Source organism: Pseudophryne corroboree, unplaced genomic scaffold (genome assembly GCF_028390025.1).
Source record: "Pseudophryne corroboree isolate aPseCor3 unplaced genomic scaffold, aPseCor3.hap2 scaffold_294, whole genome shotgun sequence".
Classification (NCBI taxonomy): Eukaryota; Metazoa; Chordata; class Amphibia; order Anura; family Myobatrachidae; genus Pseudophryne; species Pseudophryne corroboree.
The window spans coordinates 171,359-190,193 of record NW_026969607.1 but is presented as its reverse complement, the minus strand read 5'-3'; the positions used below and the strand labels follow the sequence as shown (position 1 = coordinate 190,193).

The following is an 18,835-nucleotide window of genomic DNA, read 5'->3' as shown; positions in this document are numbered from 1 at the left end:
TGGGGTATAGACGGGATCCGCAAGAGACATGGGCACTTTAAGACTTTCAAAGGGTGTGAACTGGCTCCTCCCTCTATGCCCCTCCTCCAGACTCCAGTTATAGGAACTGTGCCCAGGGAGACGGACATTAAGAGGAAAGGATTTATTGTTAAACTAAGGTGAGCATCTTACCAGCTCACACCTTAAGCATGCCGCAGAACGTGGCATTCAACAGAACACAAGCCAACGGCATGAACAATTGCAGCAAAAAGCTGACCAGAACCGTAACACAACATGTGTATAACCACAAGTAATAACTGCAGACACAGTATGGACTGGGACGGGTGCCCAGCATCCTCTACGTACTAAGAGAAAAGGATTTACCGGTAGGTATTAAAATCCTATTTTCTCATACGACCTAGAGGATGCTGGGGTCACATTAAGAACCATGGGGTTATACCAAAGCTCTTGAACGGGTGGGAGAGTGCGTACGACTCTGCAGCACCGAATGACCCAACTTGAGGTTATCATCAGCCAAGGTATCAAACTTGTAAAACTTAGCAAAAGTGTTTACTAAATAGCTGCTCGGCAAAGTTGCAATGCCGAGACTCCCCGACCAGCTGCCCAGGATGAACCCACCTTTCTAGTAGAATGGGTCTTCACCTAATTCAGTAACGGCAATCCTGCCGTGAAATGAGCATGCTGAATCTTACCACAGATCCAGCGCATAATGGTCTGCATGGAAGCAGGACACCCAATCATGTTGGGAGCATACAGGACAAACAGAGCCTCTGTTTTCCTAATCTGAACCGTTCTGGTGACATAAATTTTCAAAGTTCTGACCACAGCCAGAGACTTTGACTCAACGAAGGTGTCAGTGGCCAAAGGCACCATGTGGAAAGATGAACCACCTTCGGCAGAAATTGTTGACGTGTCCTCAATTCTGCTCTATCTTCATGAAAGATCAAATAAAGGCTCTTGTGATACTGCATGGTTTGTACTGTTTTCCATGTGCTCCCAGATCTTTCAAGCAAGTAGCATGGTCAAGAAAGTTCTGTTTGAAAAGAAACAAACATTTACTGTCATTGTTATGCAAATAAACTTACATTAAAGCTAACAAGAAAGCACACTCGTTCTGTCTTTAAACTGATAAAAGAAACCCCAATAATATGGGGCATGCAAAAATTGAGATAAAACTCAGTTTTGCTCCGCTCCACGGAAATCTTTAATAAAAGGCGAAATATTTGTTAGTTCTGAAGAGAAACCAGAGCATGACCAAGATTCCACCTGTCGCCTGAGTGCCATGCCAGCAGTTCTCATTCAGCTCAAAGTGAGCACCCAATTTGAATGAAAGAAAGCAGATTTCTCACCAGGCTTCCCCTTGCTATAAACATGGTTTGTACTCTTTTCCATGTGCTCCCAGATCTTTCAAACAATTAGTGTGGTCAAGAAAGTTCTGTTTGAAAAGAAACAAACATTTACTGTCATTTCTATGCAAATGAGCTTACATTAAAGCACACTCGTTCTATCTTTAAACCAATAAAATAAAACCCCAATAAGATGGGGCATGCACAAATTGAGATAAAACTCAGTTTTGCTCCTCTCCACGGAAATCTTTAGTAAAAGGCGAAAGATTTGTTCGTTCTGAAGAGAAACCACAGCATGACCAAGATTCTACCTGTCGCCTGAGTGCCATGCCAGCAGTCCTCATTCAGCTCAAAGTGAGCACCCAATTTGAAAGAAAGAAAGCAGATTTCTCACCAGGCTTCCCCTTGCTATAAACATGGTTTGTACTCTTTTCCATGTGCTCCCAGATCTTTCAAGCAATTAGTATAGTCAAGAAAGTTCTGTTTGAAAAGAAACAAACATTTACTGTCATTTCTACGCAAATGAGCTTACATTAAAGCACACTCGTTCTATCTTTAAACTGATAAAAGAAACCCCAATAAGACGGGGCATGCAAAAATTGAGATAAAACTCAGTTTTGCTCCTCTCCACGGAAATCTTTAGTAAAAGGCGAAAGATTTGTTCATTCTGAAGAGAAACCAGAGCATGACCAAGATTCCACCTGTCGCCTGAGTGCCATGCCAGCAGTCCTCATTCAGCTCAAAGTGAGCACCCAATTTGAAAGAAAGAAAGCAGATTTCTCACCAGGCTTCCCCTTGCTATAAGCATGGTTTGTACTCTTTTCCATGTGCTCCCAGATCTTTCAAGCAATTAGTATGGTCAAGAAAGTTCTGCTTGAAAAGAAACAGACATTTATTGTCATTGTTATGCAAATAAACTTACATTAAAGCTAACAAGAAAGCACACTCGTTCTGTCTTTAATCCGATAAAAGAAACCCCAATAATATGGGGCATGCAAAAATTGAGATAAAACTCAGTTTTGCTCCTCTCCACGGAAATCTTTAGTAAAAGGCGAAAGATTTGTTCGTTCTGAAGAGAAACCAGAGCATGACCAAGATTCCACCTGTCGCCTGAGTGCCGTGCCAGCAGTCCTCATTCAGATCAAAGTGAGCGCCCAATTTGAAAGAAAGCAGATTTCTCACCTGTCTTCTCCTTGCTATAAGCATGGTTTGAACTGTATTCCATGTGCTCCCAGATCTTTCAAGCAAGTAGCATGGTCAAGAAAGTTCTGTTTGAAAAGAAACAAACATTTACTGTAATTTCTATGCAAATGAGCTTACATTAAAGCACACTCATTCTATCTTTAAACCGATAAAAGAAACCCCAAAAAGATGGGGCATGCAAAAATTGAGATAAAACTCGGTTTTGCTCCTCTCCACGGAAATCTTTAGTAAAAGGCGAAAGATTTGTTCGTTCTGAAGAGAAACCAGAGCATGACCAAGATTTTTATCTGAAAATATGTGTTCTCCCTGCAGTTGTTGTCCCCAGATGAGAGTTCCCTTGTGCTGCCTCAGTTGAATCTCCTTTACTTGACAGGGGGATGCTCGAGCAGCGACCCTCCCCAGCTCTAGCCCAACTCCTACTTACCTGCCAGGTGAGATACTATGATCATGAAGGTGCTTCTCCCAGGGCAAGGCTCACCCATTGCACTCTGGGTGTGCTGCTTCTGCGGTTTCCCCAAATGTGGGAAACTTGACTGCATAATTTGTGTTTCCCCTGGTCGGCTCTCGTATAATTCAGATCTCTTTGTCTCAGGTCTCTCTCCAGCCTAGTTTGCTGTCTGTTTCTACTTCTCTTTTCTTGAGCCGCTCCCTTCTATGCCCTTGCGCACTATCCTGACTTCTCCCGTCTGCTTACTTCGTGCCTTCCAACGCACAATGCAAACTACAGGTAGTGCTGCAGGACCCACACCCTTTTACTTGCCTTACAGAGCGTCTCTGGAGCAGTTACAGTGCCCAGCTGCTGCAATAAATCAGCTTGAATGCTTCAGGGGCTGGGGAATAGCCAACATGAGCCCCACACCGAAGGAGGGTGGAGGAGTGTAATGCGAACTAATGGTCATCCAAGCGCCGCAAAAGGCCGCCATGCCCTGCACGCCCCTTGTCTCTTTTCATATGCAGACGAGGGTTGAAGCCAACTTTGACCCACTGTTTGGATGACATCACCATATGCAAATCCATCTGCTGCAGGCCTTCCCCCAGGAATGCTTGCACTAGTTGTTGCATTTGGTTTGTTGTTTGGGGGTGCTTCAGTATTAGGCAGCCTTCTGCCCTCCCATGTTCATCTGAAAATATGTGTTCTCCCTGCAGTTGTTGTCCCCAGATGAGAGTTCCCTTGTGCTGCCTCAGTTGAATCTCCTTTACTTGACAGAGATGTGCCTGAGCAGCGGCCCTCCCCAGCCCTATCCCAAATCATACTTATTTTGCATAGGCGATACCATGGTCATGAAGATTGTTCTCCCAGTGTGAGGTTCATTCATTGCATTCTGGGTATGCTGACCCCTGTGATTTCCCCAAATGTGGGAAACTCGACTGCATTATTTGTGGTAGTGGGGGACTGTGTTTGTGCTTTCCTCTGGTCAGCTCTGGTAAAAATCAGATTTCTTTATCTCAGATCTTCCTCTAGCCTTGTTCTTCTTTCGAGAGTTCCCTTGTGCTGCCTCAGTTGGATCTCTTTCACTTGACAGGGGGGTGCCCGAGCAGCGACCCTCCCCAGCTCTAGCCCAACTCCTACTTACCTGCCAGGTGAGATACTATGATCATGAAGGTGCTTCTCCCAGGGCAAGGCTCACCCATTGCACTCTGGTTGTGCTGCCCCTGTGATTTCCCCAAATGTGGGAAACTTGACTGCATAATTTGTGTTTCCCTTGGTCGGCTCTCGTATAATTCAGATCTCTTTGTCTCAGGTCTCTCTCCAGCCTAGTTTGCTGTCTGTTTCCACTTCTCTTTTCTTGAGCCGCTCCCTTCTATGCCCTTGCGCACTATCCTGACTTCTCCCGTCTGCTTACTTTGTGCCTTCCAACGCACAATGCAAACTACAGGTAGTGCTGCAGGGCCCACACCCTTTTACTTGCCTTACAGAGCAGCTCTGGAGCAGTTACAGTGCCCAGCTGCTGCAAGAAATCAGCTTGAATGCTTCAGGGGCTGGGGCATAGCCAACATGAGCCCCACACCGAAGGAGGGTGGAGGTGTGTAATGCGAACTAGGGGTCATCCAAGCGCCGCAAAAGGCCGCCATGCCCTGCACGCCCCTTTTCTCTTTTCATATGCAGACGAGGGTTGAAGCCAACTTTGACCCACTGCTTGGATGGCATCACCATATGCAAATCCATCTGCTGCAGGCCTTCCCCCAGGAATGCTTGCACTAGTTGTTGCATTTGGTTTGTTGTTTGGGGGTGCTTCAGTATTAGGCAGCCTTCTGCCCTCCCATGTTCATCTGAAAATATGTGTTCTCCCTGCAGTTGTTGTCCCCAGATGAGAGTTCCCTTGTGCTGCCTCAGTTGAATCTCCTTTACTTGACAGAGATGTGCCTGAGCAGCGGCCCTCCCCAGCCCTATCCCAAATCATACTTATTTTGCATAGGAGAGACCATGGTCTTGAAGATTGTTCTCCCAGGGTGAGGTTCATTCATTGCATTCTGGGTATGCTGACCCCTGTGATTTCCCCAAATGTGGGAAACTCAACTGCATTATTTGTGGTAGTGGGGGACTGTGTTTGTGCTTTCCTCTGGTCAGCTCTGGTAAAAGTCAGATTTCTTTGTTTCAGTTCTTCCTCTAGCCTTGTTCTTCATTCGAGAGTTCCCTTGTGCTGCCTCAGTTGGATCTCCTTCACTTGACAGGGGGGTGCCCGAGCAGCGACCCTCCCCAGCTCTAGCCCAACTTCTACTTACCTGCCAGGTGAGATACTATAATCATGAAGGTGCTTCTCCCAGGGCAAGGCTCACCCATTGCACTCTGGATGTGCTGCCCCTGCGATTTCCCCAAATGTGGGAAACTTGACTGCATAATTTGTGTTTCCCCTGGTCGGCTCTCGTATAATTCAGATCTCTTTGTCTCAGGTCTCTCTCCAGCCTAGTTTGCTGTCTGTTTCCACTTCTCTTTTCTTAAGCCGCTCCATTCTATGGCCTTGCGCACTATCCTTACTTCTCCCGTCTGCTTACTTTGTGCCTTCCAATGCACAATGCAAACTACAGGTAGTGCTGCAGGGCCCACACCCTTTTACTTGCCGTACAGAGCAGCTCTGGAGCTGTTACAGTGCCCAGCTACTGCAAGAAATCAGCTTGAATGCTTCAGGGGCTGGGGCATAGCCAACATGAGCCCCACACCAAAGGAGGGTGGAGGTGTTTAATGCGAACTAGGGGTCATCCAAGCGCCGCAAAAGGCCGCCATGCCCTGCACGCCCCTTTTCTCTTTTCATATGCAGACGAGGGTTGAAGCCAACTTTGACCCACTGCTTGGATGACATCACCATATGCAAATCCATCTGCTGCAGGCCTTCCCCCAGGAATGCTTGCACTAGTTGTTGCATTTGGTTTGTTGTTTGGGGGTGCTTCAGTATTAGGCAGCCTTCTGCCCTCCCATGTTCATCTGAAAATATGTGTTCTCCCTGCAGTTGTTGTCCCCAGATGAGAGTTCCCTTATGCTGCCTCAGTTGAATCTCCTTTACTTGACAGAGATGTGCCTGAGCAGCGGCCCTCCCCAGCCCTATCCCAAATCATACTTATTTTGCATAGGAGATACCATGGTCATGAAGATTATTCTCCCAGTGTGAGGTTCATTCATTGCATTCTGGGTATGCTGACCCCTGTGATTTCCCCAAATGTGTGAAACTCGACAGCATTATTTGTGGTAGTGGGGGACTGTGTTTGTGTTTTCCTCTGGTCAGCTCAGGTAAAAGTCAGATTTCTTTGTCTCAGATCTTCCTCTAGCCTTGTTCTTCTTTCGAGAATTCCCTTGTGCTGCCTCAGTTGGATCTCCTTCACTTGACAGGGGGGTACCCGAGCAGCGACCCTCCCCAGCTCTAGCCCAACTCCTACTTACCTGCCAGGTGAGATACTATGATCACGTAGGTGCTTCTCCCAGGGCAAGGCTCACCCATTGCACTCTGGGTGTGCTGCTCCTGCGATTTCCCCAAATGTGGGAAACTTGACTGCATAATTTGTGTTTCCCCTGGTCGGCTCTCGTATAATTCAGATCTCTTTGTCTCAGGTCTCTCTCCAGCCTAGTTTGCTGTCTGTTTCCACTTCTCTATTCTTAAGTGCCTTCCAATGCACAATGCAAACTACAGGTAGTGCTGCAGGGCCCACACCCTTTTACTTGCCGTACAGAGCAGCTCTGGAGCTGTTACAGTGCCCAGCTGCTGCAAGAAATCAGCTTGAATGCTTCAGGGGCTGGGGCATAGCCAACATGAGCCCCACACCGAAGGAGGGTGGGGGTGTTTAATGCGAACAAAGGGTCATCCAAGCGCCGCAAAAGGCCGCCATGCCCTGCATACCCCTTTTCTCTTTTCATATGCAGATGAGGGTTCCAGCCAACTTTGGCCCACTGCTTGGATGACATCACCGTATGCAAATCCGTCTTCTGCAGAACTTCCCCCAGGAATGCTTGTACTAGTTGTTGCATTTGGTTTGTTGTTTGGGGGTGCTTCAGTATTAGGCAGCCTTCTGCCCTCCCATGTTCATCTGAAAATATGTGTTCTCCCTGCAGTTGTTGTCCCCAGATGGGAGTTCCCTTGTGCTGCCTCAGTTGAATCTCCTTTACTTGACATAGATGTGCCTGAGCAGCGGCCCTCCCCAGCCCTATCCCAAATCATACTTATTTTGCATAGGAGATACCATGGTCATGAAGATTGTTCTCCGAGGGTGAGGTTCATTCATTGCATTTTGGGTATGCTGACCCCTGTGATTTCCCCAAATGTGGGAAACTCGACTGCATTATTTGTGGTAGTGGGGGACTGTGTTTGTGCTTTCCTCTGGTCAGCTCTGGTAAAAGTCAGATTTCTTTGTCTCAGATTTTCCTCTAGCCTTGTTCTTCTTTCGAGAGTTCCCTTGTGCTGCCTCAGTTGGATCTCCTTCACTTGACAGGGGGGTACCCGAGCAGCAGCCCTCCCCAGCTCTAGCCCAACTCCTACTTACCTGCCAGGTGAGATACTATGATCATGAAGGTGCTTCTCCCAGGGCAAGGCTCACCCATTGCACTCTGGGTGTGCTGCTCCTGCGATTTCCCCAAATGTGGGACACTTGACTGCATAATTTGTGTTTCCCCTGGTCGGCTCTCGTATAATTTAGATCTCTTTGTCTCAGGTCTCTCTCCAGCCTAGTTTGCTGCCTGTTTCCACTTCTCTTTTCTTGAGCCGCTCCCTTCTATGCCCTTGCGCACTATCCTGACTTCTCCCGTCTGCTTACTTTGTGCCTTCCAACGCACAATGCGAACTACAGGTAGTGCTGCAGGGCCCACACCCTTTTACTTGCCTTACAGAGCAGCTCACCTGGCAGGTAAGTAGGAGTTGGGCTAGAGCTGGGGAGGGTCGCTGCTCGGGTTCCCCCCTGTGAAGTGAAGGAGATCCAACTGAAGCAGCACCAGGGAACTCTCGAAAGAAGAACAAGGCTAGAGGAAGATCTGAGACAAAGAAATCTGACTTTTACCAGAGCTGACCAGAGGAAAGCACAAACACAGTCCCCCACTACCACAAATAATGCAGTCGAGTTTCCCACATTTGGGAAAATCACAGGGGTCAGCATACCCAGAATGCAATGAATGAACCTCACCCTGGGAGAACAATCTTCATGATAATGGTATCTCCTATGCAAAATAAGTATGATTTGGGATAGGGCTGGGGAGGGCCGCTGCTCAGGCACATCTCTGTCAAGTAAAGGAGATTCAACTGAGGCAGCACAAGGGAACTCTCATCTGGGGACAACAACTGCAGGGAGAACACATATTTTCAGATGAAAATGGGAGAGCAGAAGGCTGCCTAATACTGAAGCACCCCCAAACAACAAACCAAATGCAACAACTAGTACAAGCATTCCTGGGAAAAGGTCTGCAGAAGACGGATTTGCATACGGTGATGTTATCCAAGCAGTGGGCCAAAGTTGGCTGGAACCCTCATCTGCATATGAAAAGAGAAAAGGGGTATGCAGGGCATGGCGGCCTTTGCGGTGCTTGGATGACCCTTAGTTTGCATTAAACACCTCCACCCTCCGTCGGTGTGGGGCTCATGTTGGCTATGCCCCAGCCCCTGAAGCATTCAAGCTGATTTCTTGCAGCAGCTGGGCACTGTAACAGCTCCAGAGCTGCTCTGTAAGGTAAGTAAAAGGGTGTGGGCCCTGCAGCACTACCTGTAGTTTGCATTGTGCATTGGAAGGCACAAAGTAAGCAGACAGGAGGAGATGTCAGGATAGTCCACAAGGGTATAGAAGGGAGGGGCTTAAGAAAAAAGAAGTGGAAACAGACAGCAAACTAGGCTGGAGAGAGACCTGAGACAAAGAGATCTGAATTATATGAGAGCCGACCAGGGGAAACACAAATTATGCAGTCAAGTTTCCCACATTTGGGGAAATCGCAGGGGCAGCACACCCAGAGTGCATTGGGTGAGCCTTGCCCTGGGAGAAGCACCTACATGATCATAGTATCTCACCTGGCAGGTAAGTAGGAGTTGGGCTAGAGCTGGGGAGGGTCGCTGCTCGGGCACCCCCCTGTCAAGTGAAGGAGATCCAACTGAGGCAGCACAAGGGAACTCTCGAAAGAAGAACAAGGCTAGAGGAAGATCTGAGACAAAGAAATCTGACTTTTACCAGAGCTGACCAGAGGAAAGCACAAACACAGTCCCCCACTACCACAAATAATGCAGTTGAGTTTCCCACATTTGGGGAAATCACAGGGGTCAGCATACCCAGAATGCAATGAATGAACCTAACCCTGGGAGAACAATCTTCATGACCATGGTATCTCCTATGCAAAATAAGTATGATTTGGGATAGGGCTGGGGAGGGCCGCTGCTCAGGCACATCTCTGTCAAGTAAAGGAGATTCAACTGAGGCAGCACAAGGGAACTCTCATCTGGGGACAACAACTGCAGGGAGAACACATATTTTCAGATGAACATGGGAGGGCAGAAGGCTGCCTAATACTGAAGCACCCCCAAACAACAAACCAAATGCAACAACTAGTAAAAGCATTCCTGGGAAAAGGTCTGCAGAAGACGGATTTGCATACGGTGATGTCATCCAAGCAGTGGGCCAAAGTTGGCTGGAACCCTCATCTGCATATGAAAAGAGAAAAGGGTTATGCAGGGCATGGCGGCCTTTTGCGGCGCTTGGATGACCCCTAGTTCGCATTAAACACCTCCATTCTCCTTCGGTGTGGGGCTCATGTTGGCTATGCCCCAGCCCCTGAAGTATTCAAGCTGATTTCTTGCAGCAGCTGGGCACTGTAACAGCTCCAGAGCTGCTCTGTAAGGCAAGTAAAAGGGTGTGGGCCCTGCAGCACTACCTGTAGTTCGCATTGTGCGTTGGAAGGCACAAAGTAAGCAGACGGGAGAAGTCAGGATAGTGCGCAAGGGCATAGAAGGGAGCGGCTCAAGAAAAGAGAAGTGGAAACAGGCAGCAAACTAGGCTGGAGAGAGACCTGAGACAAAGAGATCTAAATTATACGAGAGCCGACCAGGGGAAACACAAATTATGCAGTCAAGTGTCCCACATTTGGGGAAATCGCAGGAGCAGCACACCCAGAGTGCAATGGGTGAGCCTTGCCCTGGGAGAAGCACCTTCATGATCATAGTATCTCACCTGGCAGGTAAGTAGGAGTTGGGCTAGAGCTGGGGAGGGTTGCTGCTCGGGTACCCCCCTGTCAAGTGAAGGAGATCCAACTGAGGCAGCACAAGGGAACTCTCGAAAGAAGAACAAGGCTAGAGGAAAATCTGAGACAAAGAAATCTGACTTTTACCAGAGCTGACCAGAGGAAAGCACAAACACAGTCCCCCACTACCACAAATAATGCAGTCGAGTTTCCCACATTTGGGGAAATCACAGGGGTCAGCATACCCAAAATGCAATGAATGAACCTCACCCTCGGAGAACAATCTTCATGATAATGGTATCTCCTATGCAAAATAAGTATGATTTGGGATAGGGCTGGGGAGGGCCGCTGCTCAGGCACATCTCTGTCAAGTAAAGGAGATTCAACTGAGGCAGCACAAGGGAACTCTCATCTGGGGACAACAACTGCAAGGAGAACACATATTTTCAGATGAAAATGGGAGAGCAGAAGGCTGCCTAATACTGAAGCACCCCCAAACAACAAACCAAATGCAACAACTAGTACAAGCATTCCTGGGAAAAGGTCTGCAGAAGACGGATTTGCATACGGTGATGTTATCCAAGCAGTGGGCCAAAGTTGGCTGGAACCCTCATCTGCATATGAAAAGGGGTATGCAGGGCATGGCGGCCTTTTGCGGTGCTTGGATGACCCTTAGTTTGCATTAAACACCTCCACCCTCCGTCGGTGTGGGGCTCATGTTGGCTATGCCCCAGCCCCTGAAGCATTCAAGCTGATTTCTTGCAGCAGCTGGGCACTGTAACAGCTCCAGAGCTGCTCTGTAAGGCAAGTAAAAGGGTGTGGGCCCTGCAGCACTACCTGTAGTTTGCATTGTGCATTGGAAGGCACAAAGTAAGCAGACAGGAGGAGATGTCAGGATAGTCCACAAGGGTATAGAAGGGAGGGGCTTAAGAAAAAAGAAGTGGAAACAGACAGCAAACTAGGCTGGAGAGAGACCTGAGACAAAGAGATCTGAATTATATGAGAGCCGACCAGGGGAAACACAAATTATGCAGTCAAGTTTCCCACATTTGGGGAAATCGCAGGGGCAGCACACCCAGAGTGCATTGGGTGAGCCTTGCCCTGGGAGAAGCACCTACATGATCATAGTATCTCACCTGGCAGGTAAGTAGGAGTTGGGCTAGAGCTGGGGAGGGTCGCTGCTCGGGCACCCCCCTGTCAAGTGAAGGAGATCCAACTGAGGCAGCACAAGGGAACTCTCGAAAGAAGAACAAGGCTAGAGGAAGATCTGAGACAAAGAAATCTGACTTTTACCAGAGCTGACCAGAGGAAAGCACAAACACAGTCCCCCACTACCACAAATAATGCAGTTGAGTTTCCCACATTTGGGGAAATCACAGGGGTCAGCATACCCAGAATGCAATGAATGAACCTAACCCTGGGAGAACAATCTTCATGACCATGGTATCTCCTATGCAAAATAAGTATGATTTGGGATAGGGCTGGGGAGGGCCGCTGCTCAGGCACATCTCTGTCAAGTAAAGGAGATTCAACTGAGGCAGCACAAGGGAACTCTCATCTGGGGACAACAACTGCAGGGAGAACACATATTTTCAGATGAACATGGGAGGGCAGAAGGCTGCCTAATACTGAAGCACCCCCAAACAACAAACCAAATGCAACAACTAGTAAAAGCATTCCTGGGAGAAGGTCTGCAGAAGACGGATTTGCATACGGTGATGTCATCCAAGCAGTGGGCCAAAGTTGGCTGGAACCCTCATCTGCATATGAAAAGAGAAAAGGGTTATGCAGGGCATGGCGGCCTTTTGCGGCGCTTGGATGACCCCTAGTTCGCATTAAACACCTCCATTCTCCTTCGGTGTGGGGCTCATGTTGGCTATGCCCCAGCCCCTGAAGTATTCAAGCTGATTTCTTGCAGCAGCTGGGCACTGTAACAGCTCCAGAGCTGCTCTGTAAGGCAAGTAAAAGGGTGTGGGCCCTGCAGCACTACCTGTAGTTCGCATTGTGCGTTGGAAGGCACAAAGTAAGCAGACGGGAGAAGTCAGGATAGTGCGCAAGGGCATAGAAGGGAGCGGCTCAAGAAAAGAGAAGTGGAAACAGGCAGCAAACTAGGCTGGAGAGAGACCTGAGACAAAGAGATCTAAATTATACGAGAGCCGACCAGGGGAAACACAAATTATGCAGTCAAGTGTCCCACATTTGGGGAAATCGCAGGAGCAGCACACTCAGAGTGCAATGGGTGAGCCTTGCCCTGGGAGAAGCACCTTCATGATCATAGTATCTCACCTGGCAGGTAAGTAGGAGTTGGGCTAGAGCTGGGGAGGGCTGCTGCTCGGGTACCCCCCTGTCAAGTGAAGGAGATCCAACTGAGGCAGCACAAGGGAACTCTCGAAAGAAGAACAAGGCTAGAGGAAAATCTGAGACAAAGAAATCTGACTTTTACCAGAGCTGACCAGAGGAAAGCACAAACACAGTCCCCCACTACCACAAATAATGCAGTCGAGTTTCCCACATTTGGGGAAATCACAGGGGTCAGCATACCCAAAATGCAATGAATGAACCTCACCCTCGGAGAACAATCTTCATGACCATGGTATCTCCTATGCAAAATAAGTATGATTTGGGATAGGGCTGGGGAGGGCCGCTGCTCAGGCACATCTCTGTCAAGTAAAGGAGATTCAACTGAGGCAGCACAAGGGAACTCCCATCTGGGGACAACAACTGCAGGGAGAACACATATTTTCAGATGAACATGGGAGGGCAGAAGGCTGCCTAATACTGAAGCACCCCCAAACAACAAACCAAATGCAACAACTAGTACAAGCATTCCTGGGGGAAGTTCTGCAGAAGACGGATTTGCATACGGTGATGTCATCCAAGCAGTGGGCCAAAGTTGGCTGGAACCCTCATCTGCATATGCAAAGAGAAAAGGGGTATGCAGGGCATGGCGGCCTTTTGCGGCGCTTGGATGACCCTTAGTTCGCATTAAACACCCCCACCCTCCTTCGGTGTGGGGCTCATGTTGGCTATGCCCCAGCCCCTGAAGCATTCAAGCTGATTTCTTGCAGCAGCTGGGCACTGTAACAGCTCCAGAGCTGCTCTGTACGGCAAGTAAAAGGGTGTGGGCCCTGCAGCACTACCTGTAGTTTGCATTGTGCATTGGAAGGCACTTAAGAATAGAGAAGTGGAAACAGACAGCAAACTAGGCTGGAGAGAGACCTGAGACAAAGAGATCTGAATTATACGAGAGCCGACCAGGGGAAACACAAATTATGCAGTCAAGTTTCCCACATTTGGGGAAATCGCAGGAGCAGCACACCCAGAGTGCAATGGGTGAGCCTTGCCCTGGGAGAAGCACCTACGTGATCATAGTATCTCACCTGGCAGGTAAGTAGGAGTTGGGCTAGAGCTGGGGAGGGTCGCTGCTCGGGTACCCCCCTGTCAAGTGAAGGAGATCCAACTGAGGCAGCACAAGGGAATTCTCGAAAGAAGAACAAGGCTAGAGGAAGATCTGAGACAAAGAAATCTGACTTTTACCTGAGCTGACCAGAGGAAAACACAAACACAGTCCCCCACTACCACAAATAATGCTGTCGAGTTTCACACATTTGGGGAAATCACAGGGGTCAGCATACCCAGAATGCAATGAATGAACCTCACACTGGGAGAATAATCTTCATGACCATGGTATCTCCTATGCAAAATAAGTATGATTTGGGATAGGGCTGGGGAGGGCCGCTGCTCAGGCACATCTCTGTCAAGTAAAGGAGATTCAACTGAGGCAGCATAAGGGAACTCTCATCTGGGGACAACAACTGCAGGGAGAACACATATTTTCAGATGAACATGGGAGGGCAGAAGGCTGCCTAATACTGAAGCACCCCCAAACAACAAACCAAATGCAACAACTAGTGCAAGCATTCCTGGGGGAAGGCCTGCAGCAGATGGATTTGCATATGGTGATGTCATCCAAGCAGTGGGTCAAAGTTGGCTTCAACCCTCGTCTGCATATGAAAAGAGAAAAGGGGCGTGCAGGGCATGGCGGCCTTTTGCGGCGCTTGGATGACCCCTAGTTCGCATTAAACACCTCCACCCTCCTTTGGTGTGGGGCTCATGTTGGCTATGCCCCAGCCCCTGAAGCATTCAAGCTGATTTCTTGCAGTAGCTGGGCACTGTAACAGCTCCAGAGCTGCTCTGTACGGCAAGTAAAAGGGTGTGGGCCCTGCAGCACTACCTGTAGTTTGCATTGTGCATTGGAAGGCACAAAGTAAGCAGACGGGAGAAGTAAGGATAGTGCGCAAGGCCATAGAATGGAGCGGCTTAAGAAAAGAGAAGTGGAAACAGACAGCAAACTAGGCTGGAGAGAGACCTGAGACAAAGAGATCTGAATTATACGAGAGCCGACCAGGGGAAACACAAATTATGCAGTCAAGTTTCCAACATTTGGGGAAATCGCAGGGGCAGCACATCCAGAGTGCAATGGGTGAGCCTTGCCCTGGGAGAAGCACCTTCATGATTATAGTATCTCACCTGGCAGGTAAGTAGAAGTTGGGCTAGAGCTGGGGAGGGTCGCTGCTCGGGCACCCCCCTGTCAAGTGAAGGAGATCCAACTGAGGCAGCACAAGGGAACTCTCGAATGAAGAACAAGGCTAGAGGAAGAACTGAAACAAAGAAATCTGACTTTTACCAGAGCTGACCAGAGGAAAGCACAAACACAGTCCCCCACTACCACAAATAATGCAGTTGAGTTTCCCACATTTGGGGAAATCACAGGGGTCAGCATACCCAGAATGCAATGAATGAACCTCACCCTGGGAGAACAATCTTCAAGACCATGGTCTCTCCTATGCAAAATAAGTATGATTTGGGATAGGGCTGGGGAGGGCCGCTGCTCAGGCACATCTCTGTCAAGTAAAGGAGATTCAACTGAGGCAGCACAAGGGAACTCTCATCTGGGGACAACAACTGCAGGGAGAACACATATTTTCAGATGAACATGGGAGGGCAGAAGGCTGCCTAATACTGAAGCACCCCCAAACAACAAACCAAATGCAACAACTAGTGCAAGCATTCCTGGGGGAAGGCCTGCAGCAGATGGATTTGCATATGGTGATGCCATCCAAGCAGTGGGTCAAAGTTGGCTTCAACCCTCGTCTGCATATGAAAAGAGAAAAGGGGCGTGCAGGGCATGGCGGCCTTTTGCGGCGCTTGGATGACCCCTAGTTCGCATTACACACCTCCACCCTCCTTCGGTGTGGGGCTCATGTTGGCTATGCCCCAGCCCCTGAAGCATTCAAGCTGATTTCTTGCAGCAGCTGGGCACTGTAACTGCTCCAGAGCTGCTCTGTAAGGCAAGTAAAAGGGTGTTGGCCCTGCAGCACTACCTGTAGTTTGCATTGTGCGTTGGAAGGCACGAAGTAAGCAGACGGGAGAAGTCAGGATAGTGCGCAAGGGCATAGAAGGGAGCGGCTCAAGAAAAGAGAAGTGGAAACAGACAGCAAACTAGGCTGGAGAGAGACCTGAGACAAAGAGATCTGAATTATACGAGAGCCGACCAAGGGAAACACAAATTATGCAGTCAAGTTTCCCACATTTGGGGAAATCACAGGGGCAGCACAACCAGAGTGCAATGGGTGAGCCTTGCCCTGGGAGAAGCACCTTCATGATCATAGTATCTCACCTGGCAGGTAAGTAGGAGTTGGGCTAGAGCTGGGGAGGGTCGCTGCTCGGGCACCCCCCTGTCAAGTGAAAGAGATCCAACTGAGGCAGCACAAGGGAACTCTCGAAAGAAGAACAAGGCTAGAGGAAGATCTGAGATAAAGAAATCTGATTTTTACCAGAGCTGACCAGAGGAAAGCACAAACACAGTCCCCCACTACCACAAATAATGCAGTCGAGTTTCCCACATTTGGGGAAATCACAGGGGTCAGCATACCCAGAATGCAATGAATGAACCTCACCCTGGGAGAACAATCTTCATGACCATGGTATCGCCTATGCAAAATAAGTATGATTTGGGATAGGGCTGGGGAGGGCCGCTGCTCAGGCACATCTCTGTCAAGTAAAGGAGATTCAACTGAGGCAGCACAAGGGAACTCTCATCTGGGGACAACAACTGCAGGGAGAACACATATTTTCAGATGAACATGGGAGGGCAGAAGGCTGCCTAATACTGAAGCACCCCCAAACAACAAACCAAATGCAACAACTAGTGCAAGCATTCCTGGGGGAAGGCCTGCAGCAGATGGATTTGCATATGGTGATGTCATCCAAACAGTGGGTCAAAGTTGGCTTCAACCCTCGTCTGCATATGAAAAGAGACAAGGGGCGTGCAGGGCATGGCGGCCTTTTGCGGCGCTTGGATGACCATTAGTTCGCATTACACACCTCCACCCTCCTTCGGTGTGGGGCTCATGTTGGCTATTCCCCAGCCCCTGAAGCATTCAAGCTGATTTCTTGCAGCAGCTGGGCACTGTAACTGCTCCAGAGACGCTCTGTAAGGCAAGTAAAAGGGTGTGGGTCCTGCAGCACTACCTGTAGTTTGCATTGTGCGTTGGAAGGCACGAAGTAAGCAGACGGGAGAAGTCAGGATAGTGCGCAAGGGCATAGAAGGGAGCGGCTCAAGAAAAGAGAAGTAGAAACAGACAGCAAACTAGGCTGGAGAGAGACCTGAGACAAAGAGATCTGAATTATACGAGAGCCGACCAGGGGAAACACAAATTATGCAGTCAAGTTTCCCACATTTGGGGAAACCGCAGAAGCAGCACACCCAGAGTGCAATGGGTGAGCCTTGCCCTGGGAGAAGCACCTTCATGATCATAGTATCTCACCTGGCAGGTAAGTAGGAGTTGGGCTAGAGCTGGGGAGGGTCGCTGCTCGAGCATCCCCCTGTCAAGTAAAGGAGATTCAACTGAGGCAGCACAAGGGAACTCTCATCTGGGGACAACAACTGCAGGGAGAACACATATTTTCAGATAAAAATCTTGGTCATGCTCTGGTTTCTCTTCAGAACGAACAAATCTTTCGCCTTTTACTAAAGATTTCCGTGGAGAGGAGCAAAACCGAGTTTTATCTCAATTTTTGCATGCCCCATCTTTTTGGGGTTTCTTTTATCGGTTTAAAGATAGAATGAGTGTGCTTTAATGTAAGCTCATTTGCATAGAAATTACAGTAAATGTTTGTTTCTTTTCAAACAGAACTTTCTTGACCATGCTACTTGCTTGAAAGATCTGGGAGCACATGGAATACAGTACAAACCATGCTTATAGCAAGGAGAAGACAGGTGAGAAATCTGCTTTCTTTCAAATTGGGCGCTCACTTTGATCTGAATGAGGACTGCTGGCACGGCACTCAGGCGACAGGTGGAATCTTGGTCATGCTCTGGTTTCTCTTCAGAACGAACAAATCTTTCGCCTTTTACTAAAGATTTCCGTGGAGAGGAGCAAAACTGAGTTTTATCTCAATTTTTGCATGCCCCATATTATTGGGGTTTCTTTTATCGGATTAAAGACAGAACGAGTGTGCTTTCTTGTTAGCTTTAATGTAAGTTTATTTGCATAACAATGACAATAAATGTCTGTTTCTTTTCAAGCAGAACTTTCTTGACCATACTAATTGCTTGAAAGATCTGGGAGCACATGGAAAAGAGTACAAACCATGCTTATAGCAAGGGGAAGCCTGGTGAGAAATCTGCTTTCTTTCTTTCAAATTGGGTGCTCACTTTGAGCTGAATGAGGACTGCTGGCATGGCACTCAGGCGACAGGTGGAATCTTGGTCATGCTCTGGTTTCTCTTCAGAATGAACAAATCTTTCGCCTTTTACTAAAGATTTCCGTGGAGAGGAGCAAAACTGAGTTTTATCTCAATTTTTGCATGCCCCGTCTTATTGGGGTTTCTTTTATCAGTTTAAAGATAGAACGAGTGTGCTTTAATGTAAGCTCATTTGCGTAGAAATGACAGTAAATGTTTGTTTCTTTTCAAACAGAACTTTCTTGACTATACTAATTGCTTGAAAGATCTGGGAGCACATGGAAAAGAGTACAAACCATGTTTATAGCAAGGGGAAGCCTGGTGAGAAATCTGCTTTCTTTCTTTCAAATTGGGTGCTCACTTTGAGCTGAATGAGGACTGCTGGCATGGCACTCAGGCGACAGGTAGAATCTTGGTCATGCTGTGGTTTCTCTTCAGAACGAACAAATCTTTCGCCTTTTACTAAAGATTTCCGTGGAGAGGAGCAAAACTGAGTTTTATCTCAATTTTTGCATGCCCCATATTATTGGGGTTTCTTTTATCAGTTTAAAGACAGAACGAGTGTGCTTTCTTGTTAGCTTTAATGTAAGTTTATTTGCATAACAATGACAGTAAATGTTTGTTTCTTTTCAAACAGAACTTTCTTGACCATGCTACTTGCTTGAAAGATCTGGGAGCACATGGAAAACAGTACAAACCATGCAGTATCACAAGAGCCTTTATTTGATCTTTCATGAAGATAGAGCAGAATTGAGGACACGTCAACAATTTCTGCCGAAGGTGGTTCATCTTTCCACATGGTGCCTTTGGCCACTGACACCTTCGTTGAGTCAAAGTCTCTGGCTGTGGTCAGAACTTTGAAAATTTATGTCACCAGAACGGTTCAGATTAGGAAAACAGAGGC

At 48.1% G+C, this 18,835-nt stretch overlaps 29 non-coding genes and 5 pseudogenes across 29 annotated transcripts; 13 read left to right on the top strand and 21 right to left on the bottom strand.

Moving 5' to 3' along the window:
* Window positions 1-1,136: 1,136 nt before the first annotated feature.
* Window positions 1,137-1,252, bottom strand: LOC135014952 (U5 spliceosomal RNA). Its single transcript, XR_010213301.1, has one exon. It is a non-coding gene; the product is annotated as a U5 spliceosomal RNA (small nuclear RNA).
* A 275-nt stretch (window positions 1,253-1,527) lies between these two features.
* Window positions 1,528-1,643, bottom strand: LOC135014936 (U5 spliceosomal RNA). Its single transcript, XR_010213285.1, has one exon. It is a non-coding gene; the product is annotated as a U5 spliceosomal RNA (small nuclear RNA).
* Window positions 1,644-1,917: 274 nt separating this feature from the next.
* LOC135014921 (U5 spliceosomal RNA) lies at window positions 1,918-2,033 on the bottom strand. The gene has a single exon (XR_010213269.1). It is a non-coding gene; the product is annotated as a U5 spliceosomal RNA (small nuclear RNA).
* A 286-nt stretch (window positions 2,034-2,319) lies between these two features.
* On the bottom strand, window positions 2,320-2,435 carry LOC135015442 (U5 spliceosomal RNA). The gene has a single exon (XR_010213695.1). It is a non-coding gene; the product is annotated as a U5 spliceosomal RNA (small nuclear RNA).
* Window positions 2,436-2,705: 270 nt separating this feature from the next.
* Window positions 2,706-2,821, bottom strand: LOC135015451 (U5 spliceosomal RNA). The gene has a single exon (XR_010213706.1). It is a non-coding gene; the product is annotated as a U5 spliceosomal RNA (small nuclear RNA).
* A 144-nt stretch (window positions 2,822-2,965) lies between these two features.
* On the top strand, window positions 2,966-3,128 carry LOC135015336 (U1 spliceosomal RNA). Its single transcript, XR_010213631.1, has one exon. It is a non-coding gene; the product is annotated as a U1 spliceosomal RNA (small nuclear RNA).
* A 671-nt stretch (window positions 3,129-3,799) lies between these two features.
* Window positions 3,800-3,963, top strand: LOC135015105 (U1 spliceosomal RNA). Its single transcript, XR_010213454.1, has one exon. It is a non-coding gene; the product is annotated as a U1 spliceosomal RNA (small nuclear RNA).
* A 152-nt stretch (window positions 3,964-4,115) lies between these two features.
* LOC135015355 (U1 spliceosomal RNA) lies at window positions 4,116-4,278 on the top strand. Its single transcript, XR_010213648.1, has one exon. It is a non-coding gene; the product is annotated as a U1 spliceosomal RNA (small nuclear RNA).
* A 671-nt stretch (window positions 4,279-4,949) lies between these two features.
* LOC135014999 (U1 spliceosomal RNA) lies at window positions 4,950-5,113 on the top strand. Its single transcript, XR_010213349.1, has one exon. It is a non-coding gene; the product is annotated as a U1 spliceosomal RNA (small nuclear RNA).
* Window positions 5,114-5,265: 152 nt separating this feature from the next.
* LOC135015340 (U1 spliceosomal RNA) lies at window positions 5,266-5,428 on the top strand. The gene has a single exon (XR_010213635.1). It is a non-coding gene; the product is annotated as a U1 spliceosomal RNA (small nuclear RNA).
* A 671-nt stretch (window positions 5,429-6,099) lies between these two features.
* LOC135015149 (U1 spliceosomal RNA) lies at window positions 6,100-6,263 on the top strand. The gene has a single exon (XR_010213498.1). It is a non-coding gene; the product is annotated as a U1 spliceosomal RNA (small nuclear RNA).
* A 152-nt stretch (window positions 6,264-6,415) lies between these two features.
* Window positions 6,416-6,578, top strand: LOC135015267 (U1 spliceosomal RNA). Its single transcript, XR_010213601.1, has one exon. It is a non-coding gene; the product is annotated as a U1 spliceosomal RNA (small nuclear RNA).
* Window positions 6,579-7,193: 615 nt separating this feature from the next.
* On the top strand, window positions 7,194-7,357 carry LOC135014987 (U1 spliceosomal RNA). Its single transcript, XR_010213337.1, has one exon. It is a non-coding gene; the product is annotated as a U1 spliceosomal RNA (small nuclear RNA).
* Window positions 7,358-7,509: 152 nt separating this feature from the next.
* LOC135015277 (U1 spliceosomal RNA) lies at window positions 7,510-7,651 on the top strand (annotated as a pseudogene).
* A 386-nt stretch (window positions 7,652-8,037) lies between these two features.
* Window positions 8,038-8,201, bottom strand: LOC135014981 (U1 spliceosomal RNA). The gene has a single exon (XR_010213330.1). It is a non-coding gene; the product is annotated as a U1 spliceosomal RNA (small nuclear RNA).
* A 694-nt stretch (window positions 8,202-8,895) lies between these two features.
* Window positions 8,896-9,037, bottom strand: LOC135015371 (U1 spliceosomal RNA; annotated as a pseudogene).
* Window positions 9,038-9,189: 152 nt separating this feature from the next.
* On the bottom strand, window positions 9,190-9,353 carry LOC135014965 (U1 spliceosomal RNA). The gene has a single exon (XR_010213314.1). It is a non-coding gene; the product is annotated as a U1 spliceosomal RNA (small nuclear RNA).
* Window positions 9,354-10,045: 692 nt separating this feature from the next.
* Window positions 10,046-10,187, bottom strand: LOC135015276 (U1 spliceosomal RNA; annotated as a pseudogene).
* A 152-nt stretch (window positions 10,188-10,339) lies between these two features.
* On the bottom strand, window positions 10,340-10,503 carry LOC135015019 (U1 spliceosomal RNA). Its single transcript, XR_010213369.1, has one exon. It is a non-coding gene; the product is annotated as a U1 spliceosomal RNA (small nuclear RNA).
* Window positions 10,504-11,191: 688 nt separating this feature from the next.
* Window positions 11,192-11,333, bottom strand: LOC135015370 (U1 spliceosomal RNA; annotated as a pseudogene).
* Window positions 11,334-11,485: 152 nt separating this feature from the next.
* On the bottom strand, window positions 11,486-11,649 carry LOC135014964 (U1 spliceosomal RNA). Its single transcript, XR_010213313.1, has one exon. It is a non-coding gene; the product is annotated as a U1 spliceosomal RNA (small nuclear RNA).
* Window positions 11,650-12,341: 692 nt separating this feature from the next.
* On the bottom strand, window positions 12,342-12,483 carry LOC135015379 (U1 spliceosomal RNA; annotated as a pseudogene).
* Window positions 12,484-12,635: 152 nt separating this feature from the next.
* Window positions 12,636-12,799, bottom strand: LOC135014986 (U1 spliceosomal RNA). The gene has a single exon (XR_010213336.1). It is a non-coding gene; the product is annotated as a U1 spliceosomal RNA (small nuclear RNA).
* Window positions 12,800-13,414: 615 nt separating this feature from the next.
* Window positions 13,415-13,577, bottom strand: LOC135015266 (U1 spliceosomal RNA). The gene has a single exon (XR_010213600.1). It is a non-coding gene; the product is annotated as a U1 spliceosomal RNA (small nuclear RNA).
* A 152-nt stretch (window positions 13,578-13,729) lies between these two features.
* LOC135015148 (U1 spliceosomal RNA) lies at window positions 13,730-13,893 on the bottom strand. Its single transcript, XR_010213497.1, has one exon. It is a non-coding gene; the product is annotated as a U1 spliceosomal RNA (small nuclear RNA).
* A 671-nt stretch (window positions 13,894-14,564) lies between these two features.
* LOC135015397 (U1 spliceosomal RNA) lies at window positions 14,565-14,727 on the bottom strand. Its single transcript, XR_010213667.1, has one exon. It is a non-coding gene; the product is annotated as a U1 spliceosomal RNA (small nuclear RNA).
* A 152-nt stretch (window positions 14,728-14,879) lies between these two features.
* On the bottom strand, window positions 14,880-15,043 carry LOC135014998 (U1 spliceosomal RNA). Its single transcript, XR_010213348.1, has one exon. It is a non-coding gene; the product is annotated as a U1 spliceosomal RNA (small nuclear RNA).
* A 671-nt stretch (window positions 15,044-15,714) lies between these two features.
* Window positions 15,715-15,877, bottom strand: LOC135015354 (U1 spliceosomal RNA). Its single transcript, XR_010213647.1, has one exon. It is a non-coding gene; the product is annotated as a U1 spliceosomal RNA (small nuclear RNA).
* A 152-nt stretch (window positions 15,878-16,029) lies between these two features.
* On the bottom strand, window positions 16,030-16,193 carry LOC135015038 (U1 spliceosomal RNA). Its single transcript, XR_010213388.1, has one exon. It is a non-coding gene; the product is annotated as a U1 spliceosomal RNA (small nuclear RNA).
* Window positions 16,194-16,864: 671 nt separating this feature from the next.
* Window positions 16,865-17,027, bottom strand: LOC135015335 (U1 spliceosomal RNA). The gene has a single exon (XR_010213630.1). It is a non-coding gene; the product is annotated as a U1 spliceosomal RNA (small nuclear RNA).
* Window positions 17,028-17,171: 144 nt separating this feature from the next.
* Window positions 17,172-17,287, top strand: LOC135015450 (U5 spliceosomal RNA). The gene has a single exon (XR_010213705.1). It is a non-coding gene; the product is annotated as a U5 spliceosomal RNA (small nuclear RNA).
* A 270-nt stretch (window positions 17,288-17,557) lies between these two features.
* LOC135015441 (U5 spliceosomal RNA) lies at window positions 17,558-17,673 on the top strand. The gene has a single exon (XR_010213694.1). It is a non-coding gene; the product is annotated as a U5 spliceosomal RNA (small nuclear RNA).
* Window positions 17,674-17,959: 286 nt separating this feature from the next.
* Window positions 17,960-18,075, top strand: LOC135015474 (U5 spliceosomal RNA). The gene has a single exon (XR_010213729.1). It is a non-coding gene; the product is annotated as a U5 spliceosomal RNA (small nuclear RNA).
* Window positions 18,076-18,349: 274 nt separating this feature from the next.
* LOC135014933 (U5 spliceosomal RNA) lies at window positions 18,350-18,465 on the top strand. The gene has a single exon (XR_010213281.1). It is a non-coding gene; the product is annotated as a U5 spliceosomal RNA (small nuclear RNA).
* Window positions 18,466-18,835: the final 370 nt, after the last annotated feature.